The 25934-nt window shown below is 43.4% G+C and overlaps 1 protein-coding gene across 4 annotated transcripts in view; it reads right to left on the bottom strand.

The window, feature by feature from the left end:
- Positions 1-21584, bottom strand: part of LOC140895598 (sodium channel protein type 2 subunit alpha) — a 132177-nt gene extending 110593 nt beyond the window's left edge. For all 4 annotated transcript variants that reach the window (XM_073305683.1, XM_073305684.1, XM_073305681.1 and 1 more), the window contains exon 1: positions 21353-21584. The gene's annotated coding sequence lies outside the window, so the exon portion shown is untranslated. The remainder of the gene's footprint in view (positions 1-21352) is intronic.
- Between the last annotated feature and the right edge of the window lie 4350 nt (positions 21585-25934).

Below are 25934 nucleotides of genomic sequence, written 5' to 3'. Positions count from 1 at the left end.
TCCTCATTCCACCAAGATTCTGTAATACCTGTTATATCAATATCCTCATTTAATACCAGGCACTCAAGTTTTCCCATCTTAGAATTTAGACTTCTCGCATGTGTATACAAGCACTTATAAAATTTGTCAATATTTAGTTGTTTGCTTTCCTGGGATGTAATTGAATGGGACTCTCTTTCATTTGACTAGTTCCCTTCAGTTCCTACCTGTACTTTATCAATTTCTATCCTCTCCTTTTTACTAGGATATAGAGTATCCTTTTAATAAATCCTCCGCTAAGGGATGTGTCTGTCTGAATCATGTGCTCCTCTGTACCTCTTCCCTCCCCTGCCCCTTAGTTTAAAAACTCCTCTACGATTATTTTTAATAAGTGTAATATAATATATGCAAGCTTAATGTGGGATCTGAAAGTGAATCTATATTCTCCCTCGCTCATACATCATCACTAGCATTAAAGATCCTGCAGGACCCCTCACTCAAAATGACCTGCTGCAAGTAACCTTTCTTTTAAACCAGAGGATTTTAGACATGAGTGTTATAGCTGATAGTAACTGTTGTTATATCAGATGGTAAGGGAGGCAGGTTACCAGGACACAAAACATTTAAGGGATTAAATGTCAAACCTAACACCTTAAAATACACCAAAATCAGCTAGAAGCAAGTGCAGCTCATAGAACACAAGTGTAAAGCACTGTTGCAAAGCATCACTATGCAAGTGGATTGCTGCATTCGCTGCCATTTCTGAATGGTCTCAGGTACAGCACCAACTCCATCTGTCCAGTATATCATTTCCATTCATGATATCTGAGTATGGGACTAACAGAAGGAAATGGACAGTTTGGTGGTAATTGAACTGAGGATGATAGATGAGAAGTTGTCTAGAAGAAAATGTAAGGAGAACTACTCCCCTATTAAAACAAGTGGATTTGCAATGGCGGTTCTGTTTCTTTACGCCTGCTCTGAGAAAGGGGCCCTGTGACAGCCAGGCTGCATAGAAAAGGGAGTGGAAAAAGGTTGCCTAGCAACTGGTCCTGGAAGCTGCAGCAGGAGAGTTGTGACCTGGCAGTAGATGAGCAGCATGAGAGGGAGGAGGAAACGGGGGATTTTCCACAGCCACCATAAAATTGAGGAAACTTTAGAATTAAAACCATTCTCCAGGCAGAAGGTTTTTCAAAAGGAAAAACCTCCTCCTCCTGCTTCAACAGAAACTAACCAAAATCAAGGGGAAGAAACAGAACTAAAGGAAAATAGCAGCTACTAAGTATTCAAAATAAAGGAGTAAATCCGAGAGGGGCAGAGTCAGCCCCTGAGTCGGGCCATGGAGGCTGTGAAAATACGGCAGTTCTGCTGTGCAAAGGGGTGGGTCATCATTAGGAAAATGGTACAAGGATGGCCAAACCCTGCAGGAGCCCATAGGAGTTGAACCACAGCAGATGCTGTATCACTGATATTCAGTCCTCCCATTTTGGGGACTATTCGGCTGCAGTAACTGCTACATACTGTCTCTGTAGCTGTGGAGTGTGGGCAGGATTTCTACCGATCACTCGTTCTCCCAATGAATGGACTAGCTATTCAAGTTGGATTTATCCCATTGTGAAGAGAGTTGAAGGGACACCATCAATTTAAAAATTATTTTTGTCAAAGGTTTTACCCCATTTTAACAAGTAACACCTTAAATAACTATAATTAAGCCTTCAAGTCTGTCACAGAAGTCACGGATTCTATGACTTTCCTTGACTTCTGTAGTGGCCACTGCTGGCTCAGGGGTTGCCCACAGCAGTTGGGGTGTGTGGGAGGGGGCTCGGGGAAGGGAGTTGGGAGGTGTGGGGGGCCACTTACCTCAGGTTGGGGGCTCCCTGGCTCCCACTGGCATGGCCCTGCAGCTCCTAGGTGGCAGGCTTCACGCACTGCTGGTAGGCCCCGCCCCTGCAGCTCCCATTGGCTGTGGTTCCTGGCCAATGGGAGCTGCGCAGCCGGCGCTTGTGGCAGGAGCAGTAGGCAGAGCCCTCTGGCTCCTCTGCTGTTCAGAAGCTGCAGGGACATGCTGAGCCGGGTAGGAGGCCTGCCAGTAGGGTGATCAGGCAGCAAGTGTGAAAAATTGGGACCAGGGTGGGGGGGTGGGGGGTAATAGGAGCCTATATAAGAAAAAGACCCAAATATCGGGACTATCCCTATAAAATCGGGACATCTGGTCACCCTACCTACCAGCCCCGCCAACTCTCCCCCCCAGCACCAACGGGGTTCCAGGCCACCTCCCCCAGCACAGCAGCCACAGCACCTCTGCCCCCCCCGAGCACCTGTTCCTCCCGCCCACGTTTTAGTTAGGGGTATATAGTAAAAGTCATGGATAGGTCACAGGCCGTGAATTTTTGTTTACTGCCTGTGACCTGTCTATGACTTTTACTAAAAATACCCATGGCTAAAACGGAGCCTTAACTATAATTGAAAGAGCTTAGAGAATAAAATGTTTCACGTTTTTCAGTTCGTTCACTTCGTGCATTTGACAGCACTAAGCATATCCTCATTTAAACTGTTTCCCCTCTCATCACTTAGTATCCCTTGTTGCTTGTGTGGTCTTTAAACCACAATGTGGGATAGAAAGGCATTTTTAGAAACAGAAGAATGTAACTGTAAAACTAGAGAAACTGGAAAAGGGGACTTGAGGGAGGTGCAATACTAAAAATATTTGTAATTAATTTTTAAGGACTGTCTTGATTTCAAGTGTTCCTTTAAGAGACGATTGGACTTTAGTGAGTGACAAGGACATGTTGCGGGTGAGGGGGGCATATGTGTGGGTGTGTATGGGTGTGTGTGTGAGAGAGAGAGCTAATTTTAACTCAAATTTTAAAACATTTACGAAGTAAAAAAGGAATCCTTGTGTAAATACAGTGCTACACTTTGAAAAATGCTTCTTGTAGGCACATAATTCTAACAGTTTATTGGTCTCATGAAGCACTTGCTGTTGAGTTAGGAACTCAATGAACATATGGAAAGCACAAGCATCCTACATGGAGGAAACTGACTTTTCATAGACACGAAATGAAAATTTCCCTCAGGAGCCAAGCTGCCACTGACAGGTTCCTTGCAGCTGCACAGTACCAGCTGCTGAAAGGATGCTGCAGGAGTTAATTCTGCTTGGAGTAACATTAACTCCCACTGGGATATATGTCAGGCTCAGAGGGCAGAATATCGTAAGTCACGTTTCCCAGTTCTTTCCCTATCAGCCCTGCATAGTCCATGCCTGTGGAACCTCTGCCCCTATGGAGCTGCAGCAGAAGGGGCTTCCATGGGCTCAAGAGCAAGCAGAGGTGGAGGAGCTTGTGTTCCCCTATATGCCCCCTGCCCAGGTATGCTCAACCTGGTCCCTTCTGCTCATGTTACTGAAGGGAAAAAATTGGTCTTTTATCAGGGACTTGCTGGTTATCATATCTATTTCCTGATTCTAGCAGGTGGAAGCAACCTGGCTATAGTCATGCAGGTAGTTAAGTTCCAGCAAGGTAAATTAGTGATTCAAAATAGGGCAGTATTTATTTGTAAACATTTTTTGAGGTTTCTTTCTTTGTATGTAGTCTTACAAAGTTTTTAGGGGTAGCAGTTCCTACAGTGCCCCTCAGCAAGATGCAGCACATAGTTCAGTGTGCAGATGGGTCCACAGCCCAGCTGCTAGATATTTGTACTCATGTTATGTGATATTATTGATTATAAGCAGGGCTGGTAGCTCTGCATATCATTAGTTGCCAGATGCTTCCCCTTGTAAGACATGGATTTCAGCTGGATAGAGTAGCCAAACTTTAACTGTTTGGGTTGAACTTTTCCATGCTGGATAACTGATTCAGGTTGAATATTTTTTGAAAATTTCAGCCAAAACAGTTCAGCTGTTTCTGAGAACGAGGCTAGGGAAAGATTTGTTTTGCTCATGCTGAGCTCTAGAGCTGAGATTTGAAATTTGGCACGCTTGTAGCCTTTGTGTCAGGAAGTGGCTTTTGCTAGACCAATGAAAATTTGCCCAAATGAGACCAAGTTATAAGTAAGGCTATGATTTTGTCACAGAGGTCGCAGAATTCACGGAATCTGAGACTTCCAAAAACCTCCATGATTTCAGCCCAAAGGCAGCTGGGAGCTGCAGGGTCCTGCCGCCGCCGCCGCCCAGCTCCCAGACACTGTGGGAGGCAGGGATACCCCACAGCTTCTGGGCAGGGGGCGCCCCGCAGTGGCTGGCCACCCCGGTGGGGGTACACACAGCTCTTGGTTATTGTGGGGCATAGCTCCTGGCTGCTGCGGGTGGCAGGGTATCCCCCGCAGCTCCCTGCCACCACAAGTGGCAGTGGCAACCTGGAGAACCCTAAAAATAGCCATGACAAAATCTTCATCTAAGACAAAAGCTTAGTTATAAGCCTTTAACAAACTGAAGTTTGCACATGCTCAGTATATACACGCTAGAACTTCGCAGTTAAAAACTCTGAAGCTGCTGTCTGCACCCAGTATGCTCTAGCTCAGAGCTGAGCAGAATTTTTCCTGTAATTGCAGCTCTGGGCTGCTGTGGGTCATCATTCTGGGTCTGGGCACGGGCACCTGAACTGAGAGCAAGAAGGCTTCCTCTCTTTTGTTCTCAATGACCCTCCCCCACCCCCTTGGTGGCACCCAGAGCATGGAAGAGGAAGCTGTGTGATTCAAAAGCAGAGGAGACAAGGGCTAGACCTGGAGTGGGGATCAGATTGCAACAAAGAGACTGTGTGGGGATAAGGACACAGGACTGGGATTGGAAACTAGCAGGGGGGGGAGGGAAATAGGGACAGGGTTTGAGGTGGGAGGAGACTGGGATCTGCAGGGAGTGGAGGATTCATAGATTTTACCATTAGATCACCCAGCCTGCCCTCAGAGAAGAGCTGGACTGACCAGGCAAGGAGACTGTGAGCAAGCAAGGGAAACAAGGGGTGGAGGGGGAATGGGAGGCAGTGCAGGGGTGCGGGGAGATGGAGATCAGATGAGGAGCCAGAAGGGAAGACTGGGACTGACAGGGCAAAGAAATTGGGATAAAGAGCCAAGGCAGGGAGGAGATTGGGACTGGGAGACACAGGAGATGGGGAACATAGCTGCAGCAGAAAAAGAAGCAGATCAGATGAGGAGCGGGGGACGGACGGACTGGGACTGGCTGGGTAAGGAGATTGGGACTGACAGTGGGCTTCAGCGAGGAAGACTAGGACTGGGAGAAAGGGCACAGATTGGAGGGAGTGGGGCTGAAGGGGCCAGGTTAGTTGGGAGCAGGCAGAAGAGTCTGTACTTATTAGAGCACACTCTCCTCCAGAACTTGGAATGGAACCCATGATTTCTGACTCGCACCATTCCTCTGCTGTCAGCAAATATCTGAAACCCATTGGTAAAGTGTCTCATCCCCTTTCAGTGCTGGTCCACATAGAGGATGATAACCTACTACTGTTATCAGTTATTCAGATAGCTCAAATGTCAGAGGTCTGTGCAGTGAAGCCAAAGCTTCCAACTCTGCTGATGACCCATGTGGGTGTCAATATGATGCCACATAATGGAATTTCTGTTCTTTCAGTTTGCTTTTTTAAAAACCTAAGAAACTAGACACATGTATGTATAGGACGGATCTGCTCTGGAAATGAATCAAGGTATTGTCTGTAGGACCCTTACCTCATTTGTTGCAGAAGTTAGAAAGTTTGCTGGGAATGATGCAGGGGATTGCAGGAAGAGAAAGGAGGTTCTCATGATTAAAGCAGATGCACGTTGTTCTGGAGAACTGGATTCTCTTCCTGCTTCTGCCACAGAATTCCTATGTGCTGTAGGTTACTAACTTAAACCAAACTTTTCAGAGGTGGTCATTAATTATGTTTTCCTCATTTCCTGGGTGCCTGATTGAGGTTACATAGGCAAGTTTAATTCTGGCATTTCCTAACTTTTTCTTTTAATGTAGTTTTTGTGTGTGTAATATTTATATAACACTTTGTCTCCAAAGCTCTTTATTAAACACTAGCCAGTTAATTCTCAAAACTCATTGCTTGGTATCATTACCCGCATTTTAAAGAGCGGGAAATGGAACCACACAGAAGGTGTATAATTGGCCCAAAGACCCACAATGGCAGAGCTAGGATCAGAACTCAGGAATTCCTGATATACTGCTTCTTATGGCAATAATTTTTTACAATGGCAAACTACTAAACCATGAGCACCTCTACATTAGTGTGATCAGGCCTGTCAAGTGAACATTTCACAATGTCATTTTGTGAAACAGAACACAGGCTCAAAATTCTCTACTTTTTCTAAATTGTTTCTAATTTTTCATCTAAAATAACAGATTAGGCCAAACAGCGTGGAAACAGCCCCTGGTGCTGAATGGCCAGCCCAGTGATCTGTGTAGGCCAGAGCTGTTTGATCATTTCACGTTTCCCTACGTTGGACAGGCTGCTATACTGAGAGAACCTGGAGCTGTGGCATCACAACAGACTATTTTGCTCCCTTGGAAAAGCAGGTTTCAGCAGTGCTCCCTTGTGACTTGACCAGCATGTTTGTTTCACTGGGTAATGAAAAGATCAGTAAGATGCACAGCATTAAGAAGCATTAAGCAGCTCCCTATTGTGTTTGGGTTTTTTATCTGAAAGAAAATTGAGTAGTTAATTGGCCCACAATTAAATAGAAATGCCATTTTAAAAAAATTGCAACAGCTGGCCAGGCTCAGCTTCCACTTGCGTTATACATTTCTGGGATGACTTAAAACTTTATAATAGAGAGCGATTAATTGGGAGCATTGTGAGCAGCATAAAACATGTTTATAGCTCAAGTTATCCTAAGGGACAAAGTGCATACGGCAGACATAGGTGGCTGAGGGAGGGCAGAAAGGTGATTATCACTATTCCACGGAGAAAACTAGCTAGAACTTAGGGGTAGCAAAATGTTATCCAAAGGGGCATGAGTCTGCTGTAAACAGGAGTTATAGCTGTGCTGACTGATTGAGGTCTGTGAGTCCTACTATGTGAATAAATTCCCAGTCAGCTTTAGATTGTGTGCTTAGCTGCTTTTACATTTTAAAACTAAGATTTAATACATTATACATTTTAAATACTTTTGAACATATTAATATATATAAATTCGCAGGTTATTGAAATTAACAAGAACTCTTTTTCCAAGTGCTAACAGATCAGGATTCTTGTCATCTCAAGCTTAAAAATGGAACAGGAATGACTGTGGAAGAGTGGCATGATATTAACACACCTACAGTAGCACCCTTAGGGGGCCACCAAACAAAACATGGGAGCTGGAATGTTTCCACCATTGCAGCCCTAATTTTGGACAGGCTAGTATTTTGTTCAGTTTCACAGGGACTAAAAAAAATTAAAAAATTAAGGGAATTAAATTGGTAGTCTGTCAACCATTAAAGTATCACTTTAAACCCACAAGTTAAAGGAAATTGACTGTTCAGAATCATCTACCAAAATCTAGTCCAAACTAAAGTGCAATTGCACCCACTGTGACTTGGTGATTTGGGGCTAGATCTGTTGACTTCAATGTAGTAATGTCAATTTATACTTGCTGAGAATCTGGCCTTTGCATCTTAACTGTGAATTTCCTTTCTTTTGGCGTTCCATTTTGCTCAGTTGTGCCTAACCCTGTGCAAAGCAAGGGAGTGGAGGCAAGAAGCCTCCCCGGAGGGATGGCTCACTCTCCTCCGAACTAGCAGCAAAACTGGCCCTTTTAAGAGGGAAAACACATTCCCCTATCATCCCTCTTTCACAACATCTCCTGGAGGCACTGTGCTGCCCTGCAGTGCACCAATGCCAGGAGCAACACACCCCTGCACTACCAACAACGTTCAATTGTAGCTATAAACCAAATAGAGCTTTTAATATTTTGTTAACACCCTTTCCTGTCTTATCAACTGAATTTCTGTTCTTCCTAATGTTTTACAGTTTTTACACGTTATTACACTTCTTCCTCCCTCTCATACTCCCCTGCACTGGATTACTCTCACCTTTTATATTTCCTTTTCCATATTCTGATCCTATTTTGTCTGTCTTTTCCTTTGATTCCCACCCTATTTATTATCCATTCTTTTCTTTCTCTTTTATCATGGTTTCTGCGTGAAATATTCAGTATCTGTCAGAGCCCTAAATACCTCCCCATCTCTCTCATGTTTTTCATACTAGCATCCTCAAGTTTCTGCATCACATCCACCATCTTTCTCAAAAAGGACAGGATGTGATTCTCTTGAGAATGTGTGAACCGCTACTCTTTAATTTGCAAGAGAGAACTTCGCTGAGAAAGGCACAATAGCCCCTCCCCCAAGTTTGGGTGTGTTCCCACCCTCTGCCAACCCAAGGAGCAAGATATAAGCCTCAATTTGCATCCAACTCTTCCACACAGAATTAGAGATCATCATCTTTATGCCTTCAAGCAAGCTCTCATATTTAATTATTTTTTCTGATGCCTACTGGTGAAGTAGAGTAACAGATTGTCACTGTATCATTGCTGACCAGCCTTCACTTTGGCTTAGAGAACCAAGGCTTTGCTTCAGGTAATCAGAAATCATCTAATTAATAAAATATACAGTTGGGAAAAGTACAAGTAAGATCTTATTACAGTCACAAATGTTGTGTATGCCCTTGGAGCACTTTAAATGTTACACTGAAAAATTCTGTATTGGAAAAAATTCATCTGGGAGGATAAATGTTGGATATTTTCTGTAACTGTTGTACGTGGATGTCCTGAAAATCCACAAATGCTAAGTCTCCTAACTAGTTAAAGTGTGATTTTATTAAAAAGTGACTTTGAGGTTCCATTTATTACTGTTTTCTTATCAAATTTGCTCTGTTTACAATAAAGAATTATTTTTTCTACCTGCCGCCCCTGCAAACTCACCCTGGCCTCTACCAGTAAAGCTGGATACTTTCCATTTCAAATTACGGTAGGCCCTCAACTAATCCTGTGCCACCCCACTGTCTTCAGATTACGTTCTCAGTGTTGTTGTAGTATTATTGTTATTTATATTATGGTAGGACCTGGAGGCCCAGTCACAATTGGCCTCAGTCAATTCTTCTGTGTTAAGTGCCAGGGAATGGGGGTGGGCAGAAGCTCCTGCAAATGGGAGTGGGTAGGAGAGGGAGCAAAGGGAGGTACTGAGAGTCGGTGGGATACTGAGAGCGGGGTAGCCTGCTCAAGACTGGCTCCTGGGGTTTCCTACTTGCTCCTGAGACCATTCCAGCCCCTATGCATCCCAACCCCTGCTCCCAGCCCAGTTCCAGGCCCTGTGACAGCTGCTCCAGCCTCTTTGGGACCCATGTGCACCTCTGCCCCAGGGATATGCTTGAGTTTATGGGAGCATAATATTTCCATTGTAGGGGCACATACAAAATGGCTAGGAAATAAGATTTTAATTTCAGACTTCGAAAAGAGTATCACAAACAATTAAACTCTAAAAAACAGATAAGAACAGAGAACACTGGTCATTGCCTCTCTGGGGTTAAAAAAGCAAAAATATAGCCACTCTGTCCTTACTTTACCCCATTGTGTGTAGGTACTTGCAATCAGAATACCTTTTGGTCTGTGATCTTACCAAGTACAAAGAGGTGAGTTTAGGGCAGATTTTATTTGCTTTTGACAGTTTGTGTCAGACCCTTAGTTTCAGAATGAGGCATTTGTATTCGTCACTAAGCGTCAAATCCTGCTCACCATTGTGGAATTGGACTGAGGGGGGCCAAAAGAAATGGTATAGGGATCCTCTTATATACAGTACGTGCGTACACACAGACAGCACAGATATCTCTGCCTCACACTGAAGGCTCAGTCCTGCAAGATACTCAGCATTTCACAAGATTAAGTCCCAGAAGTGGAGTGCAGCTTCAGTATTGGCCAGTGCTCGTTGGCTTGAGGGGATATTGTTATCTGGCTGGAGGCACAGTTAGGTCTCCAGTCTGCTATCTTAAACATGGAGATCACCAGCACATGTCAATGTAACATGGAGTATACTGTACCCACTCCAAGGATTACAGAGTTACCTCTCCAGTGTGCATCTCAGGAGCTCACTGGAGAATTCTTCCTGAGGTCTCTAGCTTCAGGCTCCTCCATACTGCCCTTCAATACACCACCAGAATGTAGGGCAGAATCTTAACCTTAGCTATCATTAACCAAATAACTAACTAACACCTGCAATATAATTTGAATTTCAGTTTATCCTTCCTATCACAACCAAGATAAAATCACTAAAACATTGTTTGTCTTAAATATAAGAAAGTTTAAAGATCAATCGGCTTTGAAGATGTCACCATGACAGCGTGATGATCTGCAACAGGAGTGGCAGAATCAGCCTTCTGATTAGAATGTACAGAAAATCTAAATGTTTCTAACCTGTTGCTAAAGTCAATTCCATATATATACACACATATACACATACTTAAAACAACTTAGAAACTTTGATTTCCAGTACTTTCTGGGGAAAGTCAGTCCTCTCATTTGTACTTTGCATGTGCTGATAAAATCAGTCAACTGTCTGTTTTCACTAGGACTCTCCATTAAGAACTCAGAAACAAGGGTGATAGACATTATAGAAAAACCTACCAAAGTTTCATAAAGGATAGATTAACTGAATGGAGATACTTAAACTGTGACAGGCATTTCTGAAATCTCTTTTCAAAATTTCATTTTTAAATTTGTGGTAAGTGGGTGGAGCTGACAAATACCTATAATTAAGGCTGCCTAACATGTTTCATTATAAGACTCTGTTTTTAATTCCATATAACTTTGCCAAATTTTAACTGTTGGAGGTTAAATTTTTCATGCTTGGTACCTGCTTCAGGCTGAAATACTTTGGAAATTTTCATTAAAAATGGTTCACCATTTCTGAAAATAATGTTAGAGAAAAATATTTTTGAGGGGGCAATGCAATATTGCCAACTCTCATGATTTTGTCAGGCGTCTACAGTGGTATTTATTGTTCTTTCTTTCAACTTCAGCTCCTGGAATCACATAATTACATGACAATTTCAGCTTTCACATTTTTTGAAAAAGTAAATTTCTAGTCTTCATGGCTGTGAAGAAAAGCTTGTGAACATCATCCAAGTATAACCTACGAACCCCAAATGAATTAATATTTCAAAAAGCATAATGATTTTTAAGCCAATGATTTGAGGCCTGAGTAATGATTTTTGAATGCTTGGAGTTGGCAATGCTGCAGTGTTAAAATAATTCTTAAAATGAGTTCACTGAGAAGCTCTAGTGCCTCTATACTTTGGAGCAGCAACATGATATTTTGCAGGGGGTGTTCTGGGGTCAGAGAAGTGCGTTTTGCTGTCCCTGTGAAAATCCACTTGAGTTTGGCCAGGTCATAAGCCTCTACAACATTTTTTACACATGCTCAGTAGAGGCTTGATAGAGACTTTCAGGAAATATTTCCAAAGATTTCATCTGCAGTGAATATGTTCCAGCCTATTCCATCAGGGCTGAGCAGCACTTTCATCCCAATTGCTCTTCCTGGCTGCCAGGGATAGATGTGACACTTAGCATTGTCAAGGTTCCTCCCCCACTCTGAACTCTAGGGTACAGATGTGGGGACCTGCATGAAAAACCTCCTAAGCTTATCTTTACCAGCTTAGGTCAAAACTTCCCCAAGGTACAAAATATTACACCTTGGACAGGCCGCTACCACCACCAAACTAATACTGGTTACTGGGGAAGAGCTGTTTGGACGCGTCCTTCCCCCCAAAATACTTCCCAAAACCTTGCACCCCACTTCCTGGACAAGGTTTGGTAAAAAGCCTCACCAATTTGTCTAGGTGACTACAGACCCAGACCCTTGGATCTTAAGAATAATGAACAATCCTCCCAACACTTGCACCCCCCCTTTCCTGGGAAATGTTGGATAAAAAGCCTCACCAATTTGCATAGGTGACCACAAACCCAAACCCTTGGATCTGAGAACAATGAAAAGCATTCAGTGTTTTACAAGAAGACTTTTAATAAAAAATAGAAGTAAATAGAAATAAAGAAATCCCCCCTGTAAAATCAGGATGGTATATATCTTACAGGGTAATTAGATTCAAAAACATAGAGAACCCCTCTAGGCAAAACCTTAAGTTACAAAAAAGATACACAGACAGAAATAGTTATTCTATTCAGCACAATTCTTTTCTCAGCCATTTAAAGAAATCATAATCTAACACATACCTAGCTAGATTACTTACTAAAAGTTCTAAGACTCCATTCCTGTTCTGTCCCCGGCCAAGACGACTACAGACAGACACAGACCCTTTGTTTCTCTCCCTCCTCCCAGCTTTTGAAAGTATCTTGTCTCCTCATTGGTCATTTTGGTCAGGTGCCAGCGAGGTTACCTTTAGCTTCTTAACCCTTTACAGGTGAGAGGAGCTTTCCCCTGGCCAGGAGGGATTTCAAAGGGGTTTACCCTTCCCTTTATATTTATGACACGCCCCCCAAATCTCAGCTAGGGTGAAACACTGGCTGGGATTTCTTCCTGGAGCTCTAGGAAAGCAGAGTTAATAAGACACATGCATCTCTAAATATACTACCAAGTACATAAAGACTAACAATATTTTCCACATCTCAAGGACGATTTTAACCAGTTGATTCTGGGAAACTTTCACGGGAGAGTGCATCAGCCACTTTGTTAGAAGCTCCTGAGATGTGTTGGATGTCGAAATCAAAATCTTGGAGAGCTAAACTCCACCGAAGAAGTTTTCTGTTAGTTTCTTTGACGGTGTGAAGCCACTTTAGTGCAGCATGGTCGGTTTGCAGGTGGAAACGCCGTCCCCAAACATATGGGCGTAGCTTTTCCAGAGCGTAGACAATGGCATAACATTCTTTTTCAGTGACTGACCAGTTGCTTTCCCTCTCAGACAGTTTTTTGCTGAGAAACACTACAGGGTGGAATTCTTGATCAGGTCCTTTCTGCATTAAAACTGCTCCCACACCACGCTCGGATGCATCTGTGGTTACTAGGAACGGTTTGTCAAAGTCTGGGGCCCTTAGTACAGGGTCAGACATGAGTGTCGCTTTAAGCTTGTTAAAGGCCTTCTGACACTTTCCGGTCCACTGAACAGCATTTGGCTGTTTCTTTTTGGTTAGGTCTGTCAATGGGGCAGCGATTTGGCTGTAGTGCGGTACAAATCGTCTGTAATAACCGGCCAAGCCTAAGAAGGATTGAACCTGTTTCTTTGACTTTGGGACAGGCCACTTTTGGATAGCATCCACTTTGGCCTGTAGGGGGCTGATAGTTCCTTGACCCACCTGGTGTCCAAGGTAAGTCACTCTGTTTAGGCCTATTTGACACTTCTTAGCCTTAACAGTTAGTCCTGCCTCCCTTATGCGCTCAAGGACTTTTTGTAGATGTTCCAGGTGGTCTGCCCAGGAATCCGAAAATATGGCCACATCGTCAAGGTAGGCGACTGCATATTCTCCTAATCCCGCTAGGAGACCATCTACAAGTCTTTGGAAAGTGGCGGGTGCATTTCGCAGCCAGAAGGGGAGTACATTAAATTCATACAGCCCGAGATGTGTGATGAAGGCTGACCTTTCCTTGGCAGATTCATCTAGCGGTACCTGCCAGTACCCTTGGTTAAGTCCAAGGTAGAGATGAACTGGGCCCGTCCCAGTTTCTCTAATAGTTCATCAGTGCGTGGCATTGGATAGTTGTCTGGGCGAGTTACAGCATTTAGCTTACGGTAGTCCACGCAAAAACATATTTCCCCATCTGGTTTGGGAACTAGAACCACTGGAGATGCCCATGCACTTTCAGAGGGGCGGATTACACCCATCTGTAACCTATCCTGGATCTCCCGTTCTATAGCAGTTTTAGCTTGAGGAGACACCCGGTAAGGGTGGACCCTAATTGGGTGAGCATTACCTGTGTCAATGGAGTGGTATGCCCGTTCAGTCAGTCCTGGGGTGGCTGAGAACGTTGGCGCGTAGCTAGTGCACAGCTCCTGGATCTGCTGTCGCTGCATACGCCCAAGGGTCATGGAGAGGTTCACCTCTTCCACACCACCAGCACATTTCCCTTCGTAATAGACACCTTCAGGCCACTCAGCGTCGTCTCCTCCCTGGGCTGTAAACTGACAAACCTTTAATTCTCTGGAATAAAAGGGCTTTAGAGAATTAATATGATACACCTTAGGCTTTCGGTTGGAGGTGGGGAATGCTATGAGATAATTAACAGCTCCCAGGCGCTCCTGGACCACGAATGGCCCTTCCCACGATGCTTCCATTTTATGGGCCTGGAGCGCCTTTAAGACCATGACCTGGTCTCCTACTTTGAAGGAACGCTCTCTGGCATGTTTATCATACCAGGCTTTTTGCTCTTTTTGAGCATCCTGTAAGTTTTCTCTAGCAAGGGCTAAAGAGGTTCGGAGGGTGTTTTGTAGGTTGGTTACAAAGTCCAGAATGTTAGTTCCTGGAGAAGGTGTAAATCCCTCCCATTGCTGCTTCACCAACTGCAATGGCCCCTTAACCTCACGGCCATATACAAGTTCAAATGGGGAAAACCCTAAACTGGGATGTGGTACAGCTCTGTAGGCAAAGAGCAACTGCTGCAATACTAGGTCCCAATCATTGGAGTGCTCATTTACGAATTTACGTATCATGGCCCCCAAAGTTCCATTAAACTTCTCCACCATGCCATTTGTTTGATGATGGTAAGGAGTGGCAACCAAGTGATTTACCCCATGAGCTTCCCAAAGGTTTTTCATAGTTCCTGCCAGGAAATTAGTCCCTGCATCTGTGAGGATGTCGGAGGGCCAACCTACCCTGGCAAAAATGTCTGCTAGTGCCTGGCACACACTTTTAGCCCTGGTGTTGCTTAGAGCTACTGCTTCCGGCCATCGGGTGGCAAAATCCATGAAAGTCAGTATGTACTGCTTTCCTCTGGGTGTCTTTTTCGGAAAAGGACCCAGAATATCCACAGCTACTCGCTGAAATGGAACTTCAATGATGGGGAGTGGCTGGAGAGGAGCTTTGACCTGGTCTTGGGGTTTTCCCACTCTTTGGCACACCTCACAAGACTGGACATAGGTAGAAACATCCTTGCCCATTCCCTCCCAGTGGAATGACCCCCCCAAACGGTCTTTGGTCCTGTTCACCCCAGCATGGCCACTAGGGTGATCATGGGCTAAGCTCAAGAGCTTGGCCCGGTATTTAGTTGGAACTACCAACTGTCTCTGAGGATGCCAGTCTTCCTGGTGTCCCCCAGAAAGAGTTTCTTTGTATAAAAGTCCTCTTTCTACAACAAACCTGGATCGATTAGAAGAGCTGAGAGGCGGTGGGTTGCTCCGTGCCGCCGTCCAAGCTCTCTGGAGGCTTTCATCTGCTTCCTGTTCGGTCTGGAACTGTTCCCTTGATGCTGGAGACATCAGTTCCTCATGGGATTGTGGACCTAGGCTTGGTCCCTCTGGAAGCGATATAGGGGATGGAGCTGTTTCTGTTGACTGTGAACCGCTCTCCGCTGGTGCACTATGTTGGGATTCAGGCTCCGGCTGAGCCTCTTGTGTAGGGTTATCGGCTGCTGCCAGTTCAGGTTCGGTGGGGCCCTCTGGTGTTGAGGTTGCAAGTACTGGATTCAGTGCTGACACGGGGTCTGGTGTTGGTTGTTTGGCTGGTTCCGGTTCTGGGACTGGTTCCGTCTGGGTCTCTGGGACTGGATCCACTACTGCTGTTGCAGACATTGGCCTGGGGTCCAGGTCCATCACCTCTGACTGGGTCCTGATAGAAGTTTCCGGAACAGAGCTAGGCCTCACGGCTTGTTTAGCCTGGTTGCGGGTGACCATTCCCACCCTCTTGGCCTGCTTCACATGATTGGCCAAGTCTTCCCCCAACAGCATGGGGATGGGATAATCATCATAGACTGCAAAAGTCCACATTCCTGACCAGCCCTTGTACTGGACAGGCAACTTGGCTGTAGGCAAATTGAAAGAGTTGGACTTGAAGGGTTGAATCGTCACTTGGATCTCTGGGTTGATTAAATTGGGGTCCACTAAGGAAGCATGGATAGCTGACACTTGTGCTCCGGTGTCCCTCCACGCGGTGACCTTCTTCCCACCCACACTCACAGTTTCCCTCCGCTCCAAGGGTATCTGGGAGGTATCTGGGCCTGTGGACCTCTGGTGTGATTCCGGTGCAATGAACTGTAATCTGTTGGGGTTCTTGGGGCAGTTGGCCTTTACATGCCCCAGCTCGTTACACTTAAAACATCGTCCAGCTGACGGGTCACTGGGGCGAGGAGGGTTGCTGGAGAACGGGGTGGTGGGACGATAAGGGGTCTGGAGGGTTCTTTGGGAGGTAGGTGGGGCTTTGGGCGGCCCCCGGTAATAGGGTGTGGTCTGGGGTGGTCCCTTCTGGTCTCCGCTCCAACTGCGACCAGTTTTCTTCTTCTCTGCCACCTCCACCCATCTGGCTCCAATCTCTCCTGCCTCAATTACAGTTTTGGGTTTCCCATCTAGGATGTATCTTTCTATTTCCTCAGGAACACCCTCTAAGAATTGTTCCATTTGCATTAGGAAGGGCAAATTTACTGGAGATTCAACACTTGCTCCTGATATCCAGGCATCCCAATGTTTTACAATGTGGTAGGCATGTCGGGTAAATGACATGTCTGGTTTCCACCTTAGGGCTCTGAACCTCCGACGAGACTGCTCGGGTGTTATCCCCATTCTGACTCTCGCCTTGGATTTAAACAGTTCATACTTGTTCATGTGTTCTTTAGGCATTTCAGCTGCCACCTCAGCTAAGGGTCCACTGAGCTGCGGCCTCAGCTCTACCATGTATTGGTCAGTAGAGATGTTGTACCCAAGGCAGGCCCTTTCGAAGTTTTCTAAGAAGGCCTCAGTATCATCACCTGCCTTGTAGGTGGGGAACTTTCTGGGATGGGAAGTGGTACCTGGAGAAGGATTGCTAGGGTTTGTTGGTATATTCTGCTGGGCCTTTATCCTCTCCATCTCCTCCACATGCTTCCTCTCTTTTTCCTTCTCCTCCTCCTTCAGCCGCATGAGTTCTATCTGTCTTTCATGTTCCCTTTGTTTTTCCTCAGCCTGAAATTTGGCTAATTCCAGCTGTAGTCGAGCCGAGGATTTGGCCATTCTAACCTCTCTGTTTTTAACTAACTTTACACCCGAGGTTTAGAAATAAACAAACAAAACTTGGCTGTAAAATTTTGCTGTGCTGGAATAGAATACCTATTCTCTGATAGTGATTGTCAGCCTACAGAAAAAGACAATTCCCTTGTCTCTGCTCTGGGCCCAAATTAAAGCAAAAAACCTCCAACTACTTGGAAACCTGCTTACCCAGCCCAAAGAAGAAAAAAAAATTCTTTTCAAACCTGTGCTCCTTGTAAAACAAAAAAAAAAATCAAAATCCTAAAAAAAACCCTGCCACTTTTGTCTCCAGGCAAATGGGTAGAGCACACACCCCCTATTTACTTTTAGGAAGAAAAGAAAAAAAAAAAAAAACCTCTGGGTTGGAAGACTGTGAATTTCCCTGCAGGAGTTAAGTACCCTGCCTCCAGGCAAAGAAAACCTGCAATTCACAAGATAATCCCCTTTTGTCTCTGCTTGGCCACAAAGCAGAGAGAAACCAAGCTGCTTTCAGTTTCAAAGCTGCCTTCTGGACTTCCTAAAAATTCCTTTTTAAAATCTGTATTTCTAGTTCAAAAAATCTCAACTGGATCTCAAAATGATTTCAGGTTAATCCCACCACTGTGCCACCATGTCAAGGTTCCTCCCCCACTCTGAACTCTAGGGTACAGATGTGGGGACCTGCATGAAAAACCTCCTAAGCTTATCTTTACCAGCTTAGGTCAAAACTTCCCCAAGGTACAAAATATTACACCTTGGACAGGCCGCTACCACCACCAAACTAATACTGGTTACTGGGGAAGAGCTGTTTGGACGCGTCCTTCCCCCCAAAATACTTCCCAAAACCTTGCACCCCACTTCCTGGACAAGGTTTGGTAAAAAGCCTCACCAATTTGTCTAGGTGACTACAGACCCAGACCCTTGGATCTTAAGAATAATGAACAATCCTCCCAACACTTGCACCCCCCCTTTCCTGGGAAATGTTGGATAAAAAGCCTCACCAATTTGCATAGGTGACCACAAACCCAAACCCTTGGATCTGAGAACAATGAAAAGCATTCAGTGTTTTACAAGAAGACTTTTAATAAAAAATAGAAGTAAATAGAAATAAAGAAATCCCCCCTGTAAAATCAGGATGGTATATATCTTACAGGGTAATTAGATTCAAAAACATAGAGAACCCCTCTAGGCAAAACCTTAAGTTACAAAAAAGATACACAGACAGAAATAGTTATTCTATTCAGCACAATTCTTTTCTCAGCCATTTAAAGAAATCATAATCTAACACATACCTAGCTAGATTACTTACTAAAAGTTCTAAGACTCCATTCCTGTTCTGTCCCCGGCCAAGACGACTACAGACAGACACAGACCCTTTGTTTCTCTCCCTCCTCCCAGCTTTTGAAAGTATCTTGTCTCCTCATTGGTCATTTTGGTCAGGTGCCAGCGAGGTTACCTTTAGCTTCTTAACCCTTTACAGGTGAGAGGAGCTTTCCCCTGGCCAGGAGGGATTTCAAAGGGGTTTACCCTTCCCTTTATATTTATGACAAGCATAGAACTGAAAGCAGAAATATTGTCTCTCCTGCATTGTGAATGCTGACACCTAGACAGCACAGAGGACAAGGAGGAAGCTGCCCGATTCAAAAGAATCAGGGGACAATGACAGGCTGTGAAGGAAATAGGCAAAAGGGAACAGATGCAGGCTGGGAGACAACAGAAGCAGAGGTAGACAGGAATAGGGTAGAGGGGAAGGTTGTTATTCAATACTTTTTTTTAAATCCGCCTCATTTAATGTGCGGCTTCAGGCCTTATTTACTGAATACACTCCAATACCTGTACTTAATACAGAATTGTGTTTCAGCATGGACTTTCCTATGGCTGTTATTGCTGTAGTATCTAGTGATTGCAACCTTTATATGAAGTGAGTATGGTATTCCATGGTAGCAGTCCATACCCTTCCATACTGTAGCATTTTGGATCATTCATGCAGACACTGTAGTTTTCTTTTTTAATAAGGGAGTGCTCTCAATATCACTAGGCAGAGGTTTTAGGGGTTGGGCAGGGGCAGGGAAGACTTGTGATCTGTGGATCTGTCCCTAATGCAGGTCCACTGGTCAAAACCTCTAGTGAAGGGGCAGGTGCCACAGACAGTCCTGCAGTTCTGAGGCTGCAGCAGCAGCTGCAGATTAGTTTTTCTGTGATGGGGAGAACTAGACATTTCTGTGACTAATGAGAACGTCCAGAACTACATTTGCTAGGAATACTTTGTAAGGGATATAAGTCCTCACGCTTCTCAGCAGAAGTCAACCACTATCTGGTGGGGGTTGGGAGAAAACTTCCCCTATGGTCATCTCATTTCATAACTGTGCACTACACCTTGAACCTTCTTCTGAAACACTTGGTACTCGCCACTGGCAGAGAGGATGCTAGACTACTGCTTTGATCCTCTATGGCTATGATTTCATTTCTCACGACCTTCATGGATGTCTAATGTGCACAGCCAGCTTCTCAGAATGTGAACGGCTTTGGAGCCAGGATTTGCCCTGAAGGTTCACAACCGGAATTTTCATTGAAAGATCAAACCTCAGGTAGCCACAGATCCATCTGTCCTGCTAGGTAAATTCCATTTAATAACACTGAGTTCAAAAAATACTGTGGCTCCAATTTAGCAAGATACTTAAGCATGTGCCTAAGTTTAAGCATGTGAGTAATCCCATTGATTCAGAATTATTCACATGCTTAAAGTTAGGCACATGCTTAAGTACCTTAATTAGGGCCTGTAGGCACAAGGGGCCACCATCCTTAATAGAAACCAAATCTATTTTATTATAATACATTCATCACTGAAGGAAATCGCAGCTCAGCTAGGTACAATGCTTTCACCTACTCCCCAATTCCTGGCCAAGAAGGGAGGAACCCTTACCACCTCATGAAGACAGTAGTAATTTCCCTCTATCCACTACAGTAGCCCATCAATACACAAACACACACACACACACACACGCGCCAGCTGTGCTCAGGAAAACACAAGCAGTAAATCAACATGCACTGAGAGGAAGGGCATGTGTGAAACCACTTTACATTTCATATATGTCGGAGAATCTTGGTAGGCCAAGGTTGCTTCTAGCCCACAAATCCCTATTGGTAAATTCTTCCTGCTTTGATAATTGCGGACAAAATCTACCTCTATACAGGCACAGGAAAGCTTGAATAATGGCTTTTCTATTTCCCTCCCTATGAAAGGAAGCAAGGTATTTTTAAATTAATCAGACCCTCTCATTTCTCACACTTACGCTTCCAAGCCCTTCTTCTGATCTCTGGCTGTGTAAGCCAGTGCTTTTCTCCAGTGCTTTCCCTGGCTAAAGAAATCTTTTTGTAGTCAGGAAAAGGTAAGGAAAAATAAAAAACAAGAATTGAAGAGACAAGTCATGGAGCTGCATGAGCTCTCCACCCCCTGAGTCATTCTGCTGAATCTCACAGTCCGTGATATGTGATTAAAAATAAAGGGAAAAAAATCATGTTTGTGCCTCAAACGATACAGAATGGAATTTTTAAAATAAAAATGTAGCCATTGAATATAAAACAATTCACATTACATGTCTTATGTGAAGTCTGCAATGGTGTAAAATTGTATTTAATTATAAGTATTTTCCATTCTGTCTTCAATATGGGAAAGGATAGTTTATTTATTTATTTATTTATTTTAGGGGGATAAAAACCCAACAAATCTCCAATACCTTTTAAGAGAAGGAATTTAGGATATAAAGCAAAGCCTCTGTCTGAAGATGGTATAGAGAAGCAGCACACCTCTGCAACATAAAGCTCGGCAATCTCATAGTCTTGTTAATATGCTTTAACATTTCACTCCAATTTGCATTTTGCATAAAGCATCAATATAACATTCGGTGGAGAAATATAACACTTATAGATGACAACAGCAGCAGCAACAACAAAATACTACCACTGTGATGCAAATACAAAAAATAAGAATTGATTCTAAACAAAATATACCTGGATTCTAAAGAATATAAGGCCAGTGAAACCCAAAGGATACCAAAATAATTTGTTATTAGACCCAGATGTGATTTTAGCATAAAAACAGTATGAAAATGTTATCCAGCTGAAAAGATGGCTTTGTATTCTCTGTTCCTCTTGTTGCATCTAATATTAATTGCAGACTAGGTGTGGCAGCATCAGAGAAGAACATTGGCATAAATGGGCTGAGATATATTGCATGATACCTTTAATGAAATATTCTATTATCTTACCTGATAAAAAGATAATTACAAATCATAGCATAAGATATATCCATACACTTGTAGATGATCACGCTCCTTCTGTTGCAGTTGTTCAGGTCCCTCAGCAAAGAAGCTTGTAACTCTTATATTTATATTAGCCCCTCACTGAAAGAAAGAAAGAAAAAAACCCTACAAAGAAACCTCTGCAGTATTCTGTCTCCTCTGCCCTAGCTTCCTGTTATGAGATTCTCTATGGTCCCAAACATCTATCAGCAAACCGATGGGGGAGGGGGGTGTACTGATGGGGGTGGAGAGAAAAAAAAAAGAATGTTTAAAAAAAAAAGAAAAAGAAAAAAGACAGCATATTACATGACAGCTCCACCTACTGGCAGAGAGAATTAGATCATCTAGCTTTTTTAAACACCCTTACGGTCAGAACTGCAAGTTATTTTACAAAATCTGGTATAATCACTACTTAGCCTACAACCACATTGATCTAAAGGAAGAAAATATGAACTAATGAATCTGACCACTAAATATTTAGAAAGAGTGAGGTGGGGCATAAAATTGCTGCACAGACACTTATAGTTTTCTGATTTTATATTAATAAACTTGTTTGACACGGTTTTTGCTTTTGTTGGATCCATATATTATGCATAGCAAGAAAAAGGGAAGATGTAATAGTGCCTTGAGTTGTTGTATACCAACATGTGGCCTCTTTACGTATAAAATCATCATCCCCATGTCAACCTCCTCCTAAAAATTACTTAATATTAAAGCCTGGTTTTTGGCCCTCTTCAGCCTTGGTTTGGTTCTGTATGACCTAAAATACATTTCTATAATTCAAAAATTAATGATTTGCAGAATATGGTTTCTTATGTAAAGGGCTAGATGCTTGGGTTTGGGGCAATGAGCATATCACACAGAAGGAAGGAATTAAAGAAGTGTAAAACTCACTTGTGTTTCCCTAATTCTGGCCAGCCTGTATATAATTTTGGTCTCCATTATAAATTAATCCTTTAGAGGGATAAATACCAGGGAGGGAGAGGAGTTATTTAAATTAGGCACCAGTGTGGACAGAAGAACATATGGAGATAAACTTGCCATCAAGAAGTTTACTCTTGAAATTAGACAAAGGTTTCTAACCATCAGAGGAGTGAAGTTCTGGAACAGCCTTCCAAGGGGAAGTGTGGGGGGGGCGGGGGAGGGCCAAAAAACCTAACTGGCTTCAAGACTGAGCTTGATAAGTTTGTGGAGAGGATGGTATGATGAGACTGCCTCCAATGGCACATAGCAGCAAATATCCCCAATGGCTGGTGATGGGACACTAGATGGAGAGGGCTCTGAGCTACCACAGAATACTCTTTCCCCGGTATCTGGCTGGTGGATCTTGCCCACATGCTCAGGGTCTATCTGATCGCCCTATTTGGGGTCAGGAAGGAATTTTCCCATTGGTCAGACTGGCAGAGACCCTGGGAGCTGTGGGCAGCCATGCCTGCGGACGGCCAGGTTCTTTGGCCTGCAATATGCAGGAGGTAGGACTAAATGATCATGATGGTCCCTTCTGACCTTAAATTATGCTGACTGCCAGTGGCCTTAAGAGACAGATATGGCAGCCCCAGCCACATTCTGTTTTACTCTTATTATGGTCTTTATGTCAGCAACAGGTGGTGTGTAATAGAATCACTGTGCTACTGGAGGAACCACAATAGGAGGGTGATTCACCCACAGCTGGTTACATGTATAGTGTGGATTGCTCTGGCAGCATAGTATAAAGTGGCCACACTCCAGTGTAGACTCTAAGATAAATATCTGGACTACAAGTGCAGGATGAAAGTTTAAAATATTTCCTGGTGTCATAGAAAACAGTGTATTGCTCCATGGAAAAACTGATTATGGAAACTAGTTTTAATGTTTGCAAAAAGATGGACACAAGACTGTTTCTTCCAGAAACAGAGAGAGATTCTTTTTGAGAACAGGAAAAGCAGCCAACTTCTGGGCTGCCAGTCATGAAGTAGGGAGGAGAAAGAAATAATTTTAACTCTCTATATGGACTCTACCATGAAAGATTACCACTACTAACCCTTAGCCACTGCAACTGAGAAATCTAGCATTTATGCTTCATTGGCTTTGTCTTGATGTTTTGTTTTATTTTATTTATTTATTGTTTTAACTGTTTCCTTTCTCAGTATGGAGGGATCAAATGTCGACTGTCAATGTTCTCTTTTAATTTGATGTAGGACCTATTTCTCCACAGTCTTGGTTATGTAGTCATTTATACCTGTGCAAAATATAAAATGCTACCATTCAGAATTGTTAGTGATTTGCACTTTCATTTTCTATATAGGTTCTTGTATTGTCTTCAGGACTGTAGTATCTGTGTGCTTTCCAATACTGCATCAGTGTGACTAACCTGTGTCACACGTGGATCATTCTTTGTCTCATCCTTTCCCCAAAGGGAGAATTGGGTGTGTAGTGTAGTGTTTTATTAAATAGGTTTTAACTTTATTTTAATTTGAAATGTGTTTATGTTCGAGACATCAAGGTTGAAGACATTCACCTTGCACTAGGAGCAGAAGATGGTGAGGTCTGCACAGTCCCATCCTGACCTCTGAGAAAGCTCTGTCTCCTGCACTCCTGGTAGAAATTTCTTTTGTGCCTGTGGAGTGGAATTGTTGACCACAAACCTCATCCCAACATGTTGGTGATCCATTAGATATGATGTACCCAGGCCATTGAGCACATTGAAGTAGTCTCTGGGAAGGCGGTGTAACAAGAGGTGGTCAGGTTGATGTGCTTGTGGTAGTCCATGTTGCTGAGGAGACACACTGCAGTTTTATATACTAGTTGCACTCACTGTATACAAGACTAAATGACAATATGAGGTGAAGGTAGTGGAGAATCAGGCCCATTGTTTTCCTCCATATGCCTTCATGTTATTCTGGTATTGGCCATTGTGGTGTGCTTGGAAGAATCAAGGACATGATCTGTCACGAAGACCAAGCCTTCCCTCACATGAGGGCAATGTACATTGTTACTCCAAATATTGTAGCAGATTCCTAATTTTTGTAACTCCCTACATGCTTATAAATTTTAGGGTAATTGTGTTGCAAGACATCCCTTGCTATAATAAATCATTATTATTTGTAGTTTGAGAGAAAAGCAAAATTACACAAGTAGGCTACACATATAATATGGATATTTCCTAACCAACTTTATCATGCCTTTATATTTTGTCTCTGATTTTTAGATGAAAAAGTTTGTTTTAGCTTGTATAAGAGTGTCAGAAAGAGGCAACAATACAATTTTTTCTAGAAAAATACCACACCTTTCATTTCCATTAATTACTGTTCAATATTAATCTTCAGTTGGGTGTTGAAGATGGAGCTATAAGAGAGCAGATTCTGCTTTATTACACAAGCCTTGATTCTTGTAAATATTCAGTCTGAAAATGAACATATGAAGGGTCAAGTTCATAACCCTTGCAACTAATTTTTAGCTGAACAAAAACTATAGAAGAAAACCCTGAGCCAAATCCACTGCAAAGAAAATGGCAGGTGGTTGGCATTGCAATTCAGTTCAGCCAGTCTGCATCTCCTGCAGCTGTGCTGGCTTCCAAATGTCTCCAAGTCTTTGGGCCGAGTCAGTATGGCCAAGAGGGGGCTATGATCCTAAGGTGAACCTCTGCCTCCTTATTTTTTTTTCTGCCTAGGCATACACCCTGAAGGTTCAGAAACAATGGTTTCCCTCTTCAGACATCCTTTTGGAATGTGAGAACAATGTGCACTAGTATATCAAGTGATCTAGAGGTCAGTGACCCTGGAAAGCCTGACATCATTGACATCAACATAGCCACTCTTTGAAACCAGACTAGCTGACATAGGTACTCTACATGAGATGCAGTATACACCTTTTTTCTGGCACAGAACAAGCAACAAGACTGCTGCAAACATTTTGCAGTCAAAAAAACTCATTAGTACCCATGGTCACATGTCCAAGTACAGCATCAGAATGTAACATGTCACTATGAATATCTAGTATAGGTGGCTTTACTAGCATAAGTACATATTCCTAAACATTTTCCACCATCTCTGGAGAAAAGGACTGTTCTGTCAGCAGCTCCACAGCATCATCAGTGAACTACCACCAGTTAAGCAACTCGGTGGAGATATTTCAATGCTAGAGATGGCTCAGACTATGAGATGAGGCTGCTATGCATTGACCATCATGGACTGGTTAAACTGAATGATAATGGACAAAGACTACAGGAGCTCTGGAGCCTCCAAGGACTGTGCATTATTACCACTGGCTCCAACTGGATTTGTCACACCTACAGGATGTTCACCATAATCAGTTTTCACAGCGCATAAGGAAAATAAGGTGTTCACATGGAAATTTCATCATACCAAACACAGCTGTTTCCCTTGCATTAACATGAAAAGGCCAAGGAAGGGTCTCCAAATCACTAGGAACCTCAGGAAAGCTATTTCAATGATTCCATTTCCCCTGAAGGCTAATGCAGCATAGAACACACTCAGAATAAATAGCCATGTAGCTGCAACCTTATCTTTTGGTAAAAAGACTATATAAAATAAAGACTGGTTTGCAGAAT

This window comes from Lepidochelys kempii, chromosome 11, assembly GCF_965140265.1.
Source record: "Lepidochelys kempii isolate rLepKem1 chromosome 11, rLepKem1.hap2, whole genome shotgun sequence".
NCBI lineage: Eukaryota > Metazoa > Chordata > Testudines > Cheloniidae > Lepidochelys > Lepidochelys kempii.
This window is presented reverse-complemented; position numbering and strand designations above follow the sequence as displayed.